This window comes from Heptranchias perlo, chromosome 8 (genome assembly GCF_035084215.1).
Source record: "Heptranchias perlo isolate sHepPer1 chromosome 8, sHepPer1.hap1, whole genome shotgun sequence".
Taxonomy (NCBI): Eukaryota; Metazoa; Chordata; class Chondrichthyes; order Hexanchiformes; family Hexanchidae; genus Heptranchias; species Heptranchias perlo.
The window spans coordinates 2301326-2321496 of NC_090332.1; the positions used below are offsets into that span (position 1 = coordinate 2301326).

The following is a 20171-nucleotide window of genomic DNA, read 5'->3' on the forward strand; positions in this document are numbered from 1 at the left end:
TAAAAGGTTCAACACAAACATTAATCTCAAGAACAAATCAGACGCAATTAAACAGCGAATGTCATTAAAAGCACCTGGTGAACCGGTAGATACCTTGCAGCAGTACTCAAAGGGTCACACATACACACGAGAGGCAGCGAGCGAGAGAGCGAGAGGCAGCAAGCGAGAAAGAAAGAAAAGGAAAGACAATCAGAGACCCCAACCTGACATTACGGACCATTGGCTGTAAACGTTAGCTCCGTCAGGTGGGGCAACCTGCTCAGCTTTCATAAGAGGTACTCAGAAAGAGTGAAAAGTTAAAAGAGTCAAATAATAAGACAGGGGCTGCAGTAGCAGCACTGCACATGGTTGTGAAAAATAGGAAAGTGGCTGTGTAACTGCAGACCTAATGACATAGGAACAGGAGGAGGCCATTCAGCCCCTCGATCCTGTTCCATCATTCAACTAGATCATGGCTGATCTGTACCCTAACTCCATCTTCCTGCCTTGGTTCCATATCCCTTGCTACCCTTACCCAACAAAACTCTTATCAATCTCAGTTTTGAAATGTTCAATTGACCCCCAGCCTCAACAGCCTTTTGGAGGGGGGGGGGGGGGGTGGGGGGAGAACTAGTGTTCCAGATTTGCACTACCCTTTGTGTGAAGAAGTGCTTCCTGACGTCACGCCTGAACGGCCGAGCTCTAATTTTAAGGTCGGACACACTTGACAAATGGAATTCAACTGATCAGCTCAATGGTGAAAACCAAAAGCTACAAACACGTCCTCACCGACCACTCTCACCGCACGGTAAACACGTCCTCACCGACCGCTCTCACCGCACGGTAAACACGTCCTCACCGACCGCTCTCACCGCACGGTAAACACGTCCTCACCGACCACTCTCACCGCACAGTAAACACGTCCTCACCGACCGCTCTCGCCGCACAGTAAACAGGTCCTCACCGACCGCTCTCACCGCACGGTAAACACGTCCTCACCGACCGCTCTCACCGCACGGTAAACACGTCCTCACCGACCGCTCTCACCGCACAGTAAACACGTCCTCACCGACCACTCTCACCGCACAGTAAACACGTCCTCACCGACCGCTCTCACCGCACGGTAAACACGTCCTCACCGACCACTCTCACCGCACGGTAAACACGTCCTCACCGACCACTCTCACCGCACAGTAAACACGTCCTCACCGACCGCTCTCACCACACAGTAAACACGTCCTCACCGACCACTCTCGCCGCACGGTAAACACGTCCTCACCGACCACTCTCGCCGCACGGTAAACACGTCCTCACCGACCGCTCTCACCGCACGGTAAACACGTCCTCACCGACCACTCTCACCGCACGGTAAACACGTCCTCACCGACCGCTCTCACCGCACGGTAAACACGTCCTCACCGACCGCTCTCACCGCACGGTAAACACGTCCTCACCGACCACTCTCACCGCACGGTAAACACGTCCTCACCGATCGCTCTCGCCGCACGGTAAACACGTCCTCACCGACCACTCTCACCGCACAGTAAACGTGACCTGATGAGCAAATAAGACAACACGATTCTGATGAAATCGAGTCAACTACAAAAAACACCCCATGAATAGCAATGACAAATATGGACTTAGGACCCAACATTCCACATCTGTTTACAAGGAACAAACACCGATTGTACAGTTACTGATATCCACCTGGTACAGGGTCTTGTCTTTCAAAACCCAAAGAACTGATTGCCATCAAAAACAAACTAATAAAAAAGACCACGAGATTGGTCGGGAATTATTAAAATGGAACCAACCAGGGTAATTCAGGCATCAGAATCGACTCCCACAAATCAGTACAAGCGGCCTAATTCCCTAGAAGATCAAGGGCAGCGGGTGAATGGGAACACCATCACCTCCCTCCAAATCACACTATCCCGACTCGGACATATATCACCGTTCCTTCATCGTCGCTGGGTCAAAATCCTGGAGCTCCCGATCTAACAGCACTGTGGGAGAACCTTCACCACACGGACTGCAGCGGTTCAAGAAGAAGGCTCCCCACCATCTACCCAAGGGGCAAATAGGGATGGGCAATGAATGCCGGCCTTGTCAATGACACCCACATCCCCAGAACGAATAAAAATAAAAATCCCAACTCCGGGCAATTCTGTGCTCTGCAAGGCCGATTTTTAAAAAAGATTTTGGCTCGCTCACAGAGGTTCCAAACTGATTTAATTACGGTATTCATTTCCAATTAATAAAAGTCTTTGAACTCACTACTGCTCTGCCCATCATTCGCTATTTCCTTTTGTTTCTATAGTTACTACTCTCAAGTTTCCCACTTATACTATGAATCATTTTAGCTTCCATTTTAGACTAGTTGACCTCCCTTGGCACAGATAATGGAAAGAACTTGCATTTGTTTAGTGCCTTTCACATCCTCAGGACGTCCCAAAGCACTTTACAGCCAATGATGTAATTTTAAACTGTAATCACTGTTGAAATATAGGGAAACATGGCAGCCATGTGGCGCACAGCAAGATCCCACACACAACAATGAGTTCAATGAACACAATCAGTTTTTTAAAAAAAAACTGATGTAATTTGAGGGATAAATATTGGCCCAGGACACCGGGGTGAGAACTCCCCTGCTCTTCTTCGAATAGTGCCATAGGATCCTTTACATCTGCCCAAAGGGCCAGACGGGGCCTCAGTTTAAAGTCTTATCTGTAATACTTAGCCGCCAGCCTGGTCTGTCTGTACAGGTGTTACCCACTGGGCAGCGTTATCAATTGCCTTCGAGGCCAAACCCAGTTGAACTGCTGCTCGTTGACGGAAGTTCACAGATTGTCAAGTCAACAAAAACAGTGCGTCTTCATTCCTCTTTTTTAAAGAATACTTTCGATACCCTCAAAAACTCCACATAATTTGTTCGTAATTAATAATGTCGCCATTTTGTTCTCCTCCATTCCATAGTGGAGTTGGGACCATCATCTCCAAATTCTGTCCCTAACTGGACACCAACTGCGGCCAAAAGGCCAATGTTTACAGCCAGTTGTCAGACAGAACGTTAAAGCTTGGGATAAAAATAAAACCAAGGCAGCTAGAAAATCCAGGTCAGAACAAGGACGAATGATCACACCTGATACAACAGCCCAACTTTCCCCTTTCAGCAGCTGACTGACATGTTGGGAGTTTCCAGCACTTTTCGCTTTTACATTAACATTTGACCTCAGTGGGTTCAAGTTCCACTTCAGAGACGTCAGCACATAATCCAGGTTGATGTTGCAGTGTAGTACGGAGGGAGACACAAAAAAATAACCAAGGGTCCAATGAGAGTGAGGAACTTAAAGTAATTAAGATTGGTAAAGAAAAAATACTGGAGAAATTAATGGGACTAAAAGCCGACAACTCCCCTGGACCTGATGGGCTACATCCGAGGGTTCTAAAAGAGGTGGCTGCAGAGATAGCGGATGCATTGGTTGTGATGTTCCAGAATTCCCTAGATTCTAGAACAGTCCCCGTGGATTGGAAGGTAACAAATGTAACCCCGCTATTCAAGAAAGGAGGGAGAGAGAAAACAGGGAACTACAGGCCAGTTAGCCTGACATCAGTAGATGGGAAAACGCTAGAATCTATTATTAAGGACATAGTAACAGGGCACTTAGAAAATCATAATATGATTAGACAGGGTCAACATATTTTTATGAAAGGGAAATCATGTTTGTCTAATTTATTAGTTTTTTGCAGGATGTAACTAGCAGGATAGGTAAAGAGGAACCAGTGGATGTCGTATATTTGGATTTTCAAAAGGCATTCGATAAGTTGCCACACAAGAGGTTGTGACATAAGATTAGGGCCCATGGGGTTGGGGTAATATATGAGCATGGACAGAAAACAGAGAGTAGGGATAAACAGGTCATTCTCAGGTTGGCAGGCTGTAACTAGTGGGGTGCTGCAAGGATCAGTGCTTGGGCCTCAGCTATTTACAATCTATATTAATAACTTAGATGAAGGGACCGAGTGTAATGTATCCAAGTTTGCTGATGATACAAAGCTAGGTGGGAAAGTAAGCTGTGAGGAGGACACAAAGAGTCTGCAGAGGGATATAGATAGGTTAAGTGAGTGGGCAAGAAGGTGGCAGATGGAGTATAATGTGGAGAAATGTGAAATTATCCACTTTGGTAGGAAGAATAGAAAAGCAGAATATTTTTTAAAAGGTGAGAGAGTAAGAAATGTTGGTATTCAGAGGGATTTGGGTGTCTTTGTACATGAATCACAGAAAGTTAATATGCAGGTTCAACAAGCAATTAGGAAAGCAAATGGTATGTTAGCCTTTATTGCAAGGGGGATGGAGTATAAGAGTAAGGAGGTCTTGCTGCAATTATATAGGACTCTGGTGAGACACACTTGGAGTACTGTGTACAGCTTTGGTCTTCTTACCTAAGGAAGGATATACTTGCCTTAGAGGCGGTGCAACAAAGGTTCACTGGGATGAGAGGGTTGTCCTAAGAGAAGAGATTGAGTAAAATGGGCCTATATTCTCTGGTGTTTAGAAGAATGAGAGATGATCTCATTGAAACATAAAAAATTCTGAGAGGGCTTGACATGGTAGATGCTGAGAGATTGTTTCCCCTGGCTGGAGAGTCTAGAACTATGGGTCATCATCTCAAGGGGTCGGCCATTTAGGACTGAGATGAGGAGAAATTTCTTCACTCAGGGTTGCGAATCTTTGGAATTCTCTACCCCAGAGGGCTGTGGATGCTCAGTCGTTGAGTATATTCAAGACTGAGATCGATAGATTGTTGGACACTAAGGGAATCAAAGGATTTGGGGATCAGGCGGGAAAGTGGAGTTGAGGTAGAAGATCAGCCATGATCTTATTAAATGGCAGAGCAGGCTCGAAGGGCCATATGGCCTACTCCTGCTCCTATTTCTTATGTTATTAGATGCTGCACTGTCATAGATGCTCTCTTTCGGATGAGACGTTAAACCGAGGCCCCGTCTGCCCCCTCAGGTGGACGTAGAAGATCCCACGAAACTATTTTGAAGAACAGCAGGGGAGTCCTCCCCAGTGTCCCAGCCAATATTTATCGCTCAACCAACATCACAGATCATCTGCTGATTTATCACATTACTGTTTGTGGGATCTTGCTGTGCACAAATTGGCTGCCGCATTTCCTACATTATAAGTGACTACACTTCAAAAGAACTTCCTTGGCTGTAAAGCGCTTTGGGATGTCCTGAGGTCACGAAAGGTGTGATATAAATGTTAGTCTTTATTTTTCTTGGTGGAACAATTAGGTCAAATTCTGACATTGCTTTATAGGCTGCAGCCCACAGCCATTCTCGAAATGATTATCGCTCAGTGATAGGAGCCCAGGGGGTGAATATCGCAAGATGCAAAAGGAGAGTGCATTCAATAGAAATAAGGACAAAAATACTCAAAATATAAAACAAAATGAGCTGGGACTGGCATAACTCCTTCTCATTTAGCCGTCCAATCCCGAATTTAAATCCCACCTTGGGCAGTTTGAGAATTTCAATTCAGTTAAAAAAAAAAGTCCGGAAATAAAAAGCTGGCATTAGTAAGTGATCATGAAGCTGTGGGATTGTCATAAAAACCCAACTGGTTCACTAGTGTCCTTTAGGGAAGGAAACCTGCCGTTCTTACCCAGTCTGGCCTATATGTGACTCCAGTCCCACAACAATGTGGTTAACTATTAACTGCCCCCAGAAGTGGCCCAGCAAGCCACTCGGTTTGTATCAAATCACTACAAAGAACACCACACGGACTGCAGCAGTTCAAGGTGGCCCATCACCACCGTCTCAGGGCAACTCGGGATGTGCAATAAATGCCAGCCTTGCCAGCTACTCCTTTCTACCCAACTAGAAAGACCCAAACTCCTGAACCGTGGCCGTGCTGATACAGGGAAGAAAGTCCTAATGACAGCCACAAATCCTCAAACCAAGTTGCACAGATTAGGGACAGAAATATTTAGGGCATCCAGGCAAACCACAAAATAAACTCTTTCCAATGAACTTGGATAATCACAAATAAAATCACAAGTCACAGCACGATCGTTGCTAAGTTCTTAATTACAGATGAACTGCTCAACACTCACCAAACAAAACAATCCATTCAGAGCACAGTACAAGGAGTAACACACACATGCAGTGCGAAGAGATTAACTCGCAAATCTTACTCACACGGTGCGTCAGCAAATTTTCAGAATGCAAAATCCTTCCTCCAAAAACAACTCCCTTATCGTTGTATCATGTGACTACTGGGAGGGCAGAAGGCGAACTAGACGGGCCTCGGTCTTTTCTCATCTAGCAATCCCTACGTTCCTAAACTATCAGCTGAGAAAACAGCATGATCCAAATTTCTTTGTTTCCCTCCAATCTCCCGTGTCAACCAGGGCTGGCATTAGAAATCTATAATCAATGAGCAGCAACAATTGAACTCAGTAAAAGTTTCACTGTCCCTCTATATATATATATATATATACACACACACACTGAAAACAGTAGTGAAGTGACACCATTTTATATAACTAGTAAACACCTCACCTATATTGTCACCACACCTATATCGTCACCACAATTCACATCTGCATAACTAGCTTGCTGTCCGTGCCACTTTAATTGATCTTCTGTGCAGTACCGCTCTTTGGCTTGTGTCCTCAGTGTAAACAGGCTAGCACAAAATGAATGAGTCTCAACTAAACGATTCTCTCTCACTCTCGTGACACCGGACGCGTAAAACAGGCTCCAGATTAATGCTGTGTCATTTAGCTCCTTTTTAAAAATGAGCTAGATAAATATTTTTTCCGGTGTGGACAGACATGATTAAACACTCCAGGGAACAATGCCATTCCTGAGCCACTGGGATCACAACGGGTGTCATCCGTGAAATGCAACTAGTCAAGGTTGAACAATGCAGGCAAAGCTCTGCTGAAGCCTGGACGAGTTTAACCAGAGAGGAGCTGCGGCAGGTGGGACAATTTGCTCGTGTGGAGGGTGAACGCGACACGGACTGTCTCCCTGTTGTAACTTTTATGCATTTACCGGGAACAGTCTGCTTCTATCTACCCTGTCCCATCCTTTCATCATTTTAAACACTTTGATCACATCGCCCTGCAATCTGCGTTGTTCTAACAAAAACAAAACCAATTTTTAAGTCGTTCTTTGTATTTAAATTTCCTCACACCGGCAGCAACCTAGTGAATCTGTGTTGTACCTGCTCGAAAGCCACAAAATCTTTCCTCTAGTGTGAACTCCAGTACAGCATACAGTGCCCTAACTGTGGTCTCAAGGTTTTATAAAGGCTCATCATTACCTCATGGCATTTATATTCCATACTTCCTTTGTAATAAAACATAGAATTCCATTTGCTTTTAAAAATATATATATATATAAAAGGAGGTTTACCACCCCGAGGTGCTCCCTTTAATGTCCTGTGAATCTGTACCCCCAAATCCTTCTGCTCTTCCACATTACTGCTATTCACAGTATAATTACTGCTGTTTTTTTTAAAAATCAAAATGCAACAACTCAGACTTCTGAGCCCGTTCCCTCGTCTCATCAATATCGCCTTGCAAATTCCTTTGATCTTCTAAAGAACTAACTTTACATATACTTCTACATAATGCAACTCTACTTCCTATTCTAACATCATTTGCAAATTTCAACACCACTCCCTCTCGACCTATATCCAAATCATTGACGTACTCAGTGAGCAGAAGTGACCCCAGAGCTGAACCCTGTGGAACACCACTCCCCACTTCCAACCACTCTGAGAGACTGCCCTCAATTCCTACTCCGATTTCTCCCTTCTAACCAGTTTTTAATCCAGTTTGCTATCCTCCCCCTAATTCCAACCCCTTAATCTTCTCTAGTAATCTCCCGTGTAGTACCTTGTCAAAGGTCTTCCTGAAGTCCATGTAAACTACATCCACTGTTACCTCCTCAAAGAATTCCATCAGGTTTCACAAGCACAATTATCCCTTCGAAAATCTGTATCTATTTCTAACTATTTTCTCTTTTGATCAATTTCATCTTTAAAGGCTCTAAAATGTTCCCTACCACAGATGCTAAGTTGACTGGCCTGTAATTACCCAATTAGCTGTGTCGCCTTTCAAAATAAAATTGTGTGGTTATTCACCTTCCTTGGGAAATTTCTCAAGAGTCCACAGTGGTTCAGGCTGCACGGGTACAGAGCGAGTCGACCGTTAAAGTGGTAGCACTCTCGCCTCTGAGTCAGGAGGTCATGGGGTCAAGTGGTTAGGATCTGGAATGCGCTGCCCGAGGGGATGCTGGAGGCAGATTCAATCACGGCCTTCAAAAGGGAACTGGCTAAGTATTTGAAAGGAAAAAATTTGCAGGGCTACAGGGAAAGGGCGGGGGAGTGGGACTAGCTGGATTGCTCTTGCATAGAGCCGGCGCGGACCCGATGGGCCGAATGGCCTCCTTCCGTGCTGTAACCTTTCGAAGATTCTTGATACTCAAGGCTACAATCCAGACTGACACTTGAGTGCAGTACTGAGGGAGTGCTGCACTGTCGGAGGTGCCGTCTTTCGGATGAGATGTTAAACCGAGGCCCCGTCTGCCCTCTCAGCTGGACATAAAAGATCCCATGGCACTATTGCGAAGACGACCAGAGGAGTTCTCCCCAGCATGACCGACAGTTCGCTGCAGTACTGAGGGAGCGCTGTCTCCCTCAACCAACATTACTAAAACAGATTGTCTGGTCCCAATTCTTGCGGTATTATAGAGGCAAAAACAGGCCAGACCTCCGTAAGTTAAAAGGCGCAATCATGCTGCAAGGAAAACACTCTGCAGTCATGCAAATGCAACATGCAAAGTAAAAGAAATGGAGCAGAAAGCCAACCAAAAGCAACTAGAATACAGGGTTCAGTCACAAGCTTCTTAGAGACAGAGGGGCCTCCAGGCAACAATGTTCAGGAAGGATTGCAACGGCAATTTCTTTCAAGTCACTATGTTAGAAGCAGTACTACTTTGGTTACTGAGAAAACAAATGTGGCATTTTCAGACAATATTTTTGGGACATCATTGACTCTGCTTCCAGAATTACACCTCAAATTACAACACGGGAACAGGCCGCTCAGCCCAACCGGTCCGTGTTGTGTTCATCATACACTTTGCAGTAGTTCTAATCCCATGTGCCCACCCTATTCCCATATTCCTTTATTCCCCCTTTCCTTCAACCACCTGTCTAACCCATTCTTAAAAGTTGACGTGATCTCTGCGTCAATCACTAAGTCCACAGTGAATTCCACAGCCTCACATTCCTGTGTAAAAAGTTTCTCCTGCTCTCCATCCTAAATCTCTTACATTTAATCTTGTATCTATGGCCCCATAGCCATTGGAAACAGACTGTTTCTATCTACTCTGTCCCACCCCTTTGTAATTTTAAACACCCTATTAAATCAACCCGTAATCTCCTTTCTTCTATTGAAAACAGCCACAATTTTCCAAGTCTTTCTTTGTATTTCCCAATATCAGGCAGCATTCCAATGAATCGGCACTGAACCATCTCCATTACCTCAATGCCCTTCATATAGGGTGGAGGCCAAAACTGCACACTATACTCCAACTGAGGTCGTACTAAGGTTTTATATAGATTTCCCTACATTACAACTCCTTCATTGGCTGTAAAGCGCTTTGGGACGTCCTGAGGTCGTGAAAGGCACTATATAAACACAAGTTCTTTCTTTCTAGATTCACTATTACAACTCTACTTTTATATTTATACCTGCCTTAGAGGTGGTGCATTGAAGGTTCATTAGATTGATTCTTGGGATGAGACGGTTGTCCTACGAGGAAAGATTGAGTAGAATGGGCCTATATTCTCTGGAGTTTAGAAGAATGAGAGGTGATCTCATTGAAACATATAAGATTCTAAGAAGGCTTGACAGGGTAGATGCTGAGAGGATGTTTCCCCTGGCTGGAGAGTCTAGAACTTGGGGATGTAGTCTCAGGATAAGGGGTCGGACATTTAGGACTGAGATGAGGAGAAATTTCTTCACTTAGAGGGTCGTGAATATTTGGAATTCTCTACCCCAGAGGGCTGTGGATGCTCAGTCGTTGAGTATATTTAAGACTGAGATCATAGATTTTTGGACTCCAGGGGAATCAAGGGATATGGGGATCGGGCGGGAAAGTGGAGTTGAGGTCGAAGATCAGCCATGATCTTATTGAATGGCGGAGCAGGCTCAAGGGGTCGTATGGCCTACTTCTGCTCCTATTTCTTATGTTCTCCCATCATAAAACCCAGTATAACATTTGATTTTTTTTTTAAATGACCGTATCCACTTGAGGTGCTGCTTATAAGGTCTTGTGAACCTGGATGGCCAAATCCCTCTGCTCTTCCACATCACCCAGCTTTCCCCAGAATATAATTACTACTCTTTTTTTAAGAAAATGGGTATTACATTGGCTACTCTCCACTCTCAATAGACCCCCGAAATATAATTTCTGGGTCCTCTGCCATTGATTTCCCATTTCCCTCAGGATCCTTGGGTGTATCCTATCACATCCTGGCACTTTGTCCTCCTCTAGTTTAAGTAACCTCGCTAAAGCTTTCTTTCATTTACTGTACCTCACATCTCTCTCGACTCGTTCAGGATTTACCTCCCCTCCCCCCAAGATCCTCTTTTGTAAATAATTAAAGTACTTAAGCACCCTACCAATTTCTGTGCATTCTCCATTAACTCCGCTCTGGGATCCCACCTCATTATCAATTCTCTGTTTTAACATGATATATTTCAAATAGCCGTCACGAGCACGATGGGCCGAATGGCCTCCTTCTGTGCTGTAAGAATCTATGATTCTATTTGTACAATACTTTAACTGTTAGTTATAATATTTTGAGATTCTTTTCTCATTCATCTTCATTGCTTTCCTAATCCCTCTCTTAACCTTTTCTTTCATACCTGTAGACCCCATATGCAACCTTCTTCAATTTTAGGTGGTTAACTTTGAAGTAATCTCTCTCCTCTTCTAAAAAAAAGGTATATATTTATTCTGCAACATTGCAATTTCCTTTTAAAAATATCCCATTGCTGCTCCAGTCCTGTGAGCCAATTTTTCTTTCCACCCCAGCGAGTTTACGCCTCACTTTTCCAAAATCTGCCCCATTCCAATCTGCTGCCCTTGTTTTTGTACTAACTTTATCCCTTTCTATTTGGACTTTAAACCCCATCACTGTGGTTACTTACACCTAAAGTTTAATTCATCTGCATGATCTATTTTGTTACTTGTAACTAGATCTAGCAATGTCCCTCCCCTGTAGGTATATGAACATACTGCTGGAGAAAAAAGTCCTGCACACATGCGAGGAATCCCATTCCCTTTTCTCTGTTTACTCTGTCCCAGTGAATGGTAATTAAAATCGCCTAAAATTATACTGTAATTCCTATTAATCTCACTGATTTCTTTCTCCATTTCTCTCCCACAGTTAGGGACGCCTCGCCTCGTCCACAGCGCCTCCACTGACAGCCCTCCCTCGTCTCTGCCCACAGCCCGCTGCCCCCCTCCATCTCCAGCCACCCCACGCCGTTCCCCCCGTCTGACCACCTCAGCACCCTCCTGCCTCTGACCACCCCCGACCCTCAGTCCCCCACCCCCGTCTCCAACCACCCCCGACCCTCAGTCCCCCCCCATCTCCGACCACCCCCACCTGTCTCTGACCAACCCTCAGCCCCCCCCCACCTCCAAACACCCCCACCCCTCAGCCCCCCCGTCTCCGACCAACCCCACCCCTCCATCCGACAACCCCCACCCCTCAGCCCCCCATCTCCGAACACCCCCAACCTCTGTCTCCGACCATCCCCACTCCCGAGCCCCCCCATGTACAACCACAGCAACCCCCGAGCTTATATTAGTGCTATATTAAAACTATATCTTCCTGTGGCATAAATGCTTCTAATTCCCCCGGTTAGAATCATAGAATGGTTACAACACAGGAGGCCATTCAGCCCATCGAGCCTGTGCCGGCTCTCTACAAGAGCAATCCAGCTGGTCCCATTCCCCCGTAGCCCTGCAAATTTTTTCCCACACCGAGTGTTACACTTTCTTTTTTTCTGTTCGTATCTAACCTCACTATGAAGCACTGTGGGAGATCCTGAGGACATGAAAGGTGTTATATAAATGCAAGTTTTTCCTTTAATTTGTGTGTACAGGCTAACACCACGTACCTTCAACTGATTTAATTTTCTGCTTATAACTGATTGATTTGATTTCCCTCCTCTACTCCCTTTATTCCTTCTGTATACTATCCTTCTTACTAATTTCTTTTTATTGATGTACTTCTCATCTATTTCTACCTTCTCTATTTGATCTTTCTGACTGCTTTTAATTTCTCTGCCCTCTTCATTCTTCTTTAAATGACTCATCACTTTCCCCATTTACTTGTTTTGCCAGATTAACTGGGGTGCAGCCCCTCCTTACACAATGGCTCCCATCTTCCCCGCAATCAGTGCCAAGGACGCAAAAAACAGAAACCCTCTTCCTGACACCACCGCTTTAGCCAGGCATCGAGCTCCCTACTCGTCCCTGGCCCAGCACATGGCCGGGGGAGTAAACCTGCAGGATTTGACCACAACTCCCAACATGGTCGCTTGGCTGGACCACTTTGCAGAATGATGCTTCTGTAACCCGACATAAGGTGCAACGACAGGTCTCCTCACCCATTACCCCATTTAAACTGTATTTTCTGTAAGTCCTCCAAGGTTCCAGTTTGAACCAGACCTCCTCCCCCTGAAGATAGGGCCCACTTGTTCTCGTTGGGTGCCATTCAATGTCACATTGATGGACATGTAACCTCCCCACTCGTTGCCAATGCAGCGACCACTTGCTCACTCCACACGCACATAAACGGCGCCATCCTTTGCTACTTCCCTAATGTGACGTGAGCTGTTCCACTTGCACCAACTGACCTCAACGCAAAAGCCACGTACAGCCGAAGCGTTACTTTTGTAATTTCCTTTTTTGTCGCCGCAAAAAAGATTTCTCGGCACAAAAAAATGGGTGCAAAGCGTCGACCTGTAACAGTATTCCTATCCGCTGTGCAAAGAGAAGAGGGAGGGGGGGGGGGTCACATTTCACAACATTGCAAAGCCCTGGGGGGGGGGGGGGTCACATTTCGCAACATTGCAAAGCCCTGGGGGGGGGGGGGGGTCACATTTTGCAACATTGCAAAGCCCTGGGGGGGGGGTCACATTTCGCAACATTGCAAAGCCCTGGGGGGGGGGGGGTCACATTTCGCAACATTGCAAAGCCCTAGGGGGGGGGGTCACATTTTGCAACATTGCAAAGCCCTGGGGGGGGTCACATTTTGCAACATTGCAAAGTCCTGGGGGGGGGCACCTTTTGCAACATTGCAAAGCCCTGGGGGGGGGGGGTCACATTTTGCAACATTGCAAAGCACTGAGGGGGGGGGGGTGTCACATTTTGCAACATTGCAAAGCCCTGGAGGTGGGGGGGGGGTCACATTTTGCAACATTGCAAAGCCCTGAAAGGTGTGTGTGGGGGGGGGGGGGGGTCACATTTTGCAACATTGCAAAGCACTGAGGGGGGGGGTGTCACATTTTGCAACATTGCAAAGCCCTGAAGGGGGGGTGGGGTCACATTTTGCAACATTGCAAAGCCCTGAAGCGGGGGGCGGGGGGGGGGGGTGTCACATTTTGCAACAAATGCCCTGCGTGAGGAAAAGGGGGGGGGGCTTAAAACAGCGGCTCTGAAGCGTCTGCCAATCGGTTAGGGGAACACGGAGGAGGCAATTAATAAATCAATACAATTAATGGGAAAGGGGGGGGGGGGAACTGCCGGACCGCAGGGGGCACGGAACCCGCCCGCCCTCACTCACTCACTCACCTGGCCGGTCCCCGGGGCGCGCGCGGCCGCCGCTCACCTGGACCCCCGCCGCCGCGCCCGCCGCCGCCGCGCACGCGCACGTCGCGCCTCACACCCCGCCCCGCCCCTCCCTCCTCCCTCCCGGGTCCGCAGCGGCCGGCGCGCGCACCCAACAACCGGCCACCCAATCAGCCGGGCCGGGAGCAGCACCAATTTGCATATGTCCCCTCCCCGCCCCAATCACGTCAGCGTTTAAAACCCTCCAACCCGATTGGTCGGGGGGGGGGGCGGGACCGTCAGTCAAGCCGGCGGCCTATGTCCAATGATAGGCTGGCGCCTGGTCCCCTCACGGCCCCGCCCATCGTCCTAGAAGCGCCGGCTCTGCGACGGATTGGTCCTCGGGGCCGCTGCTTGTGCTCGGAGCCCCATCGCCGGGATTCCCCCCCCTCCCCCCCCTCTCCTCTCCCTGCAGCTTCAGGTAAATATCTCCAGCATTCTTCCCCGGGGTTCATTCTCTCTGTGGGGGGTGGGGGGGGTGGGTGTGTGGGGGTGGGGGGTGGGTGTGTGGGGTTATTTTGTTTAAAGAGGGAGAGGCTGTGGAGGTTGCATCTTTTCCAATGGGGTTTCCTCCACTCGCTGCACAACTGGTTCCAACCTGTTCTCTCTGGTTGTGTATTTAAGGAAAGTACTGAGTGTGATCACTTCTGTCACACTTAAACAGGATGTGACCGTCGCAGAATGTTTCTGCAGTGACATTAGTACCGGTACGTTGGACACTAAATCTCTTTTTTTTAAAAAAAAAATCAAAAAAAAAATCTCTTTTAAACAAAAAAAAAATGTGAATCCAGTTACAAATTCACTTTTTTTTGTTGCAGATTTGTATCTCTAAAATGCCATTTTGTAATGTCGTTATTGGACATTAAAATGAGCAACTTTCATGATGGCACTGGGCGATTTTTGTTTTTTTTTATTTATATGTAAATCCCCCCCCCCCTCAGTGCTGCACCAAGATGTCCACCTAAAGAAAGAAAGATTTGCATTTATTTAGCACTTTTGTTGAAACGTATATGATTCTGAGGGGGGCTTGACTGGGTAGATGCAGGGAGGCTGTTGTCCCCCTGGCCGGAGAGTCCAGAACTCGGGGGCATAGTCTCAGGATAAGGGGACGGCCATTTAGGACTGAGATGAGGAGGAATTTCTTCACACAGAGGGTTGTGAATCTTTGGAATTCTCTACCCCAGAGGGCTGTGGATGCTCGGTCGTTGAGTATATTAAAGACTGAGATCGATAGATTTTTGGACTCTAGGGGAATCAAGGGATGTGGGGATCGGGCGGGAAAGTGGAGTTGAGGTTGAAGATCAGCCGTGATCTTATTGCATGGTGGAGCAGGCTCAAGGGGCAGTATGGCCTACTCCTGCTCCTATTTCTTGTGTTCTTTTCATGACCTCAGGATGTCCACAAGCGATTTACAGCCAATGAAGTACTTTTGAAGTGTAGTTATTGTTGTTGTAATGTAGGAAACCTGGCAGCCAATTTGTGTGCAGCAAGATCCCACAAACAGCAATGTGATAAATGACCAGATAATCTTGTTTTAGTGATGTTGGTCGAGGGATAAGCAAGACACCTGGGAGAACTCTCCTGCTGTTCTTCGAATAGTGTCTCACGATCTTTTACGTCCACCTAAGAGGGCAGACGGGGCCTCGGCTTAATGTCTCATCTGAAAGACGGCACCTCCAACAGAGATGGAGATATCTGGTTTATATCAGTCGTGACTGAGTCCCTTCCCACAGCTGTACATATTTGATTCTTCTCCCCTTTACTTTCTTGTACTGTTTCGACAGCTTAGCAGTAACCAGGCTACCTATTCTGCTGTAACAGCCTCCAATATGTCTCAAAGTTCAAAACTAGCAAAAGCAAGAATAATAATGACTGTAAGCCTATGGCACATGAGAAAAGTATTTGCCTGAGCTTGTAACTGAAAAGGCTGGTATACACAACACTTGGATTGTTCTTGGGATGTTTGGCATACTGGGAAGGCTATAATTCAGTGCCCATTTCTAGTTACCCTGTTAAGTATTTGTTTGTACAACTGAGTAGTTCAGTAAGACTCAACCACATAATGTGGATTAGAGTCACCTGAGTCACGTACACCAGATTTGATTGAATTAGTTGGGTTTTCACGCCAATCATGGCAGCTTTCCTGGTCACGGTTTCATTTATCGAATTCAATTTTATAACTTGTATGGTGTGATTTGAACCCACGACCTATGGGCTGCTGGTCCAGTAACATAACCATGACACTACTCTACCCTGAATACCAAATTTATATTGGAAAAGATTCATTCTGGTTAATGTCAGCTACCTTTGCACTTCACAACTGATAGATCTTTAATCTTTTAAAAAAGGAAATAAGAACATCAATTGGATGTTCAACAGATTTATCGCTTCTCAAAACTGTCACTGTCCCACATCCAACAACCCCCTCCCTCCTGCTTTAAGTTCAGAGGCAGTCTACTGCCACCAGACCCAGTTCACTGAGTTACTGTACCCAATCCAACTCCCCACCCTTTCACAGAGACACTGCCTCTGCTCCCTCCTGCCCCTCAATTCAGCGTGACGTTCTTCTCTCCTTCCAACCCGGGACTCTTCCATGACCCCAATTCAAGCTGGCACTATTCTTCCTGCTCCCACTCGAGCTTGTATTCTTCTTCCTGTGCTCTCCGCGTTCAATATGGCACCTTTCTTCCCCCACCTCAAGTTAATGCTAACACTTTGTTTCCTCCCTCACGCCAGAGTGCCGCTCCCACCTTCTCTTTCCTCCCCTCCCACCCCACAAAGTTTCTTCCCCTTCCCTTTCCAATTCATTGCCATCCATTCCCCCTTCCCTCTTCCCATCGTTGCCATTGACTTTCCCTTCCTCGGTGCCATCCACTCCACCCCCTCAGCTCCAACTCCTACCTGAGAGCTGCAGCTCACGCAAGTCCTTCTGGCAGCTGCACACTGGAGGCGGGAAATCCTATTGCGAGAATTGCCACGTACAGTAAGCAGTGGCTGGGACCTCTCCTATTAGCAGCAGGATGAATGGGAGTGGTCCTGAGTGGACAGGGAGGAGGGAGGGAGAGAGAGAGATCCCGTCCAATTGATATTTGTCAGACAATGCTAATGTCGATCTGACCACAAATGCTGACTGTCACTGTTAACGTGAAACACCGACCTTTGAGCCTACACTGATGTCGTGGCTAATTACCTGTTTTCTTCCAGTTTGCAAACTCCCCCACATGGAGCCAACAGGAGTGAAAGTTTAAAAAGAAGGAAAAGAGAGAGAAAAAACAGTAAAGGGGGGAGAGAGAGAAGCAGAAAAGTAGGAGAGCATGAACAAGGAAAGAGAAATAGAAGAGGGGAAAGGAGGAGAATGGAGGTTAAAGAGGAAGAAATGAGGGCAGAGGGAAAGTGAGAGAGACAAGGAAAAGAGAAGCAAGAGAAAAAGAAGGGGGAAAAGGAACTGGACGGCCAGGATGGAAGGATGAGAGTGAGAGAAGATAATGAGGGGGGGAGCAGAGAGAGACCAGGTCAGGAGGGAGGGAGAGTCAGAAGGTAAGGAGGGAGAGAAAATGAGGAAGATGATAGGGGAGAAAGAGAGAGACAAGGTAAGGATGAGAGTGAGAGAGGAACAAAGGGTAGGACGAGAGAGAGAGAGAGAGAGAGATGTGTGTGTATATATAGAAGGGAAGGAGAAGGAAGACAGGATGGGACAGCTATTTTTAAAATTTTGAGAACTGCTCAATTAGATATTTTTTACTTCTGCTTACTGTTGAGGATGACGTGCTGGATAAGGAAATACGGGCTTGGAAAGTATAAAAATGAAACCTAATTTTGTTGAAGCAAAATTATAAGTCCCATATCGTGTTAAACTAATTTTAACCCTTTTAAATTAGCTTTAAATAAACAGAGCATTTATACGTAAAGATTCAGGAGACTGGGAATTTTGAAATAACTGAGTGTTGAGATCGAGAGTGCTGCTCGCCTCCCCGCCCTCTGATACCTCCGTGCAGAACTTCCTTGAATCCACTCGATTGTCTGGAGGCCTTTCTGGTTCTCGAGCTGAAACCATTGTCCCCTCTCACCATTGGTCATTGTGACTTTTACTTTCAGTGAACTGATGGGGGGTGGGTTTCGGAGCTTGTTCGACATTCTTCATAAGAACAATATTTTCTACTTTCAGAGAAGGTTCTTTGACATTTTTTTGCGTCCATCTTCCCATCAAACAAGGAGCAGGCTCAGACACTATAAACAGGCTTTGTGTAGGTTCCTGAACGTGTTGCTGAAGATGATTTTAGATGCCTCAAACTCAGAACGAGTGATCGACAAGGGAATACATTTCGGGGAGAGTGGTGCAGGCTAAAACCTGGAAACATTGAAGAAACAGTGATGTTTTATGGGGAACCTGAGTGTGTTTCTGGGTTAAGATGGATCAAATGTCCTCCCCATCTATAATTGCAATCTCTTTAGCAGGTCTGTCCCTCGCAGGTCTCAGGATCTCTTCTTTTTTTCTCCAGTGCAGAGTGTGAAATTTAATACTGAAGGGTGTGTTGATCAATACTTCTGCTGGTAAAGCACCATCTGAGCTGTGTGGAGTTGCTCAGTAGTTTCTGAGATACTTTACTGCTCTTGGCTTTAGGTTTTCCCTTTGCAACTTCACTAATGACTTGAGGCCAATGAAGAGCTATCTCCCAATGTGAAAAACCAAGATAGTCCGCCAATAAAGCAAATTCAGTACAGTTGAAGGTGAGCTGCCAGCGACGCCCACATCCCATGAACGATTAAATTTTTAAAAACGGTAGAAAACCATCTTCTGAAAGGATTTTGTTGAGCTTTTGAATAACAGCTTGAGCCAGGATTGTTATTGTCCAGCACTACTTTGGAATTGCTATTTTTTTTTTGCCATGTGGAGGTAAATCAGTCTTGGAGAGAACAATTAGTGCGTGTTTCAGCCATTGACCCACTATCAGTCTCTTGGCCGTTCTGATCATTAGCTGGAGATATCTCTTCATTGGCCTCAGGTCATTAGCTGGAGTCAGAGATCAGATTTTGCTGTATTTGGATTTCGTCCAGTGTCGTGGCTCTTAGAATCAGATTTGAGGATTAAAAAGAACATCGGGCCTTGTGCAAATCAGCTACTGACAGATTGTTGCGACGTCTCGAGAGAGAATCTGCAAAATTATTGCTTTCTGATGGATCAACCGTTTGGTCATCATGAACTTGCGGGTTCAGTAGGCGTAATTCAATACCAGTTGGTGGCTTAGCTGGAGGATTGATCCAATAGTTTCAGGGGCTTGTGGCTGATGAGAGTGGGAGCATTGTGACTGTACAAGTACAAATAAAAGACGTAGAAAACTCCAGAACCGTAGCAAAATACTGCGGATGCTGGAAATCTGAAATAAAAACAAAAATGCTGGAAAACACTCAGCAGGCCAGGCAGCGTCTGTGGAGAGAGAAACAGAGTTAACGTTTCAGGTCGATGGCCTTTCATCAGAATTGTAAGAAGTTGAAGATTTAATGGTTTATAAGCAGGTACAGAGCCAGCGGAGGAGGAGGAGGTTGGAAAGAAAAAAAGGGAAGGCCTGTGATAGAGTGGTGGGCAGGAGTGATTGCATGACAAAAGGGAAATTTCCAGACCATAGCAAGGCCTCCTCTTTTCAGTTTGAGTGAATTTCTGTTCCATGGGTGAAACTACCCTTGCTGGTGTATGTGATTATGGAGATATGGTCCTCCTGGTGCAGATCCAGCCGAATGATACCGGGGCATAAAGGGTTAAATTTATGAGGACAGGTTGCATAGACTTGGCTTGTATTCCCTTGAGTTTAGAAGGTTGAGGGCTGATCTAATCGAGGTGTTTAAAATGGGAAAGGCATTCGATAGGGTAGATACAGAGAAACCATTTCCTCTGGTGCGGGAATCCAGGACAAGAGGGCACAGCCTCAAAATCAGAGCATTTATTCACGCAGAGGGTAGTGAAATCGATCTGCACGAGAGGAAACATTAATAACACATTTAACGCAAAAGGATTTCTTTGTCCTGGGGTGTCAGAAGCCTTGGATTAGTATAATTGTACACGTTTACCTATTCTTCAGGTCCATTGCTCCACATCACAGTAGTGCGATGAGACTCAGTGGAGCTAAAGCACGATGTTACAGCCATCAAAGACAGTTAAAAGATTCTGAAAAGGTTGCTAAGAGTTTGGACCTTTTTATCCTTTTCCCCCAGTGGTTTATAATGACCTGTAAGTCAAGCAAGGTATTGTTGAAGTCTCTTGA

At 46.1% G+C, this 20171-nt stretch overlaps 1 protein-coding gene across 1 annotated transcript in view; it reads right to left on the minus strand.

Annotated features, from left to right (window-relative positions):
- The window catches only part of LOC137324288 (tripartite motif-containing protein 16-like), a 77738-nt gene extending 63797 nt beyond the window's left edge, over nucleotides 1-13941 (minus strand). Inside the window, exon 1 of the mRNA XM_067988429.1 lies at nucleotides 13879-13941. The gene's annotated coding sequence lies outside the window, so the exon portion shown is untranslated. The remainder of the gene's footprint in view (nucleotides 1-13878) is intronic.
- Between the last annotated feature and the right edge of the window lie 6230 nt (nucleotides 13942-20171).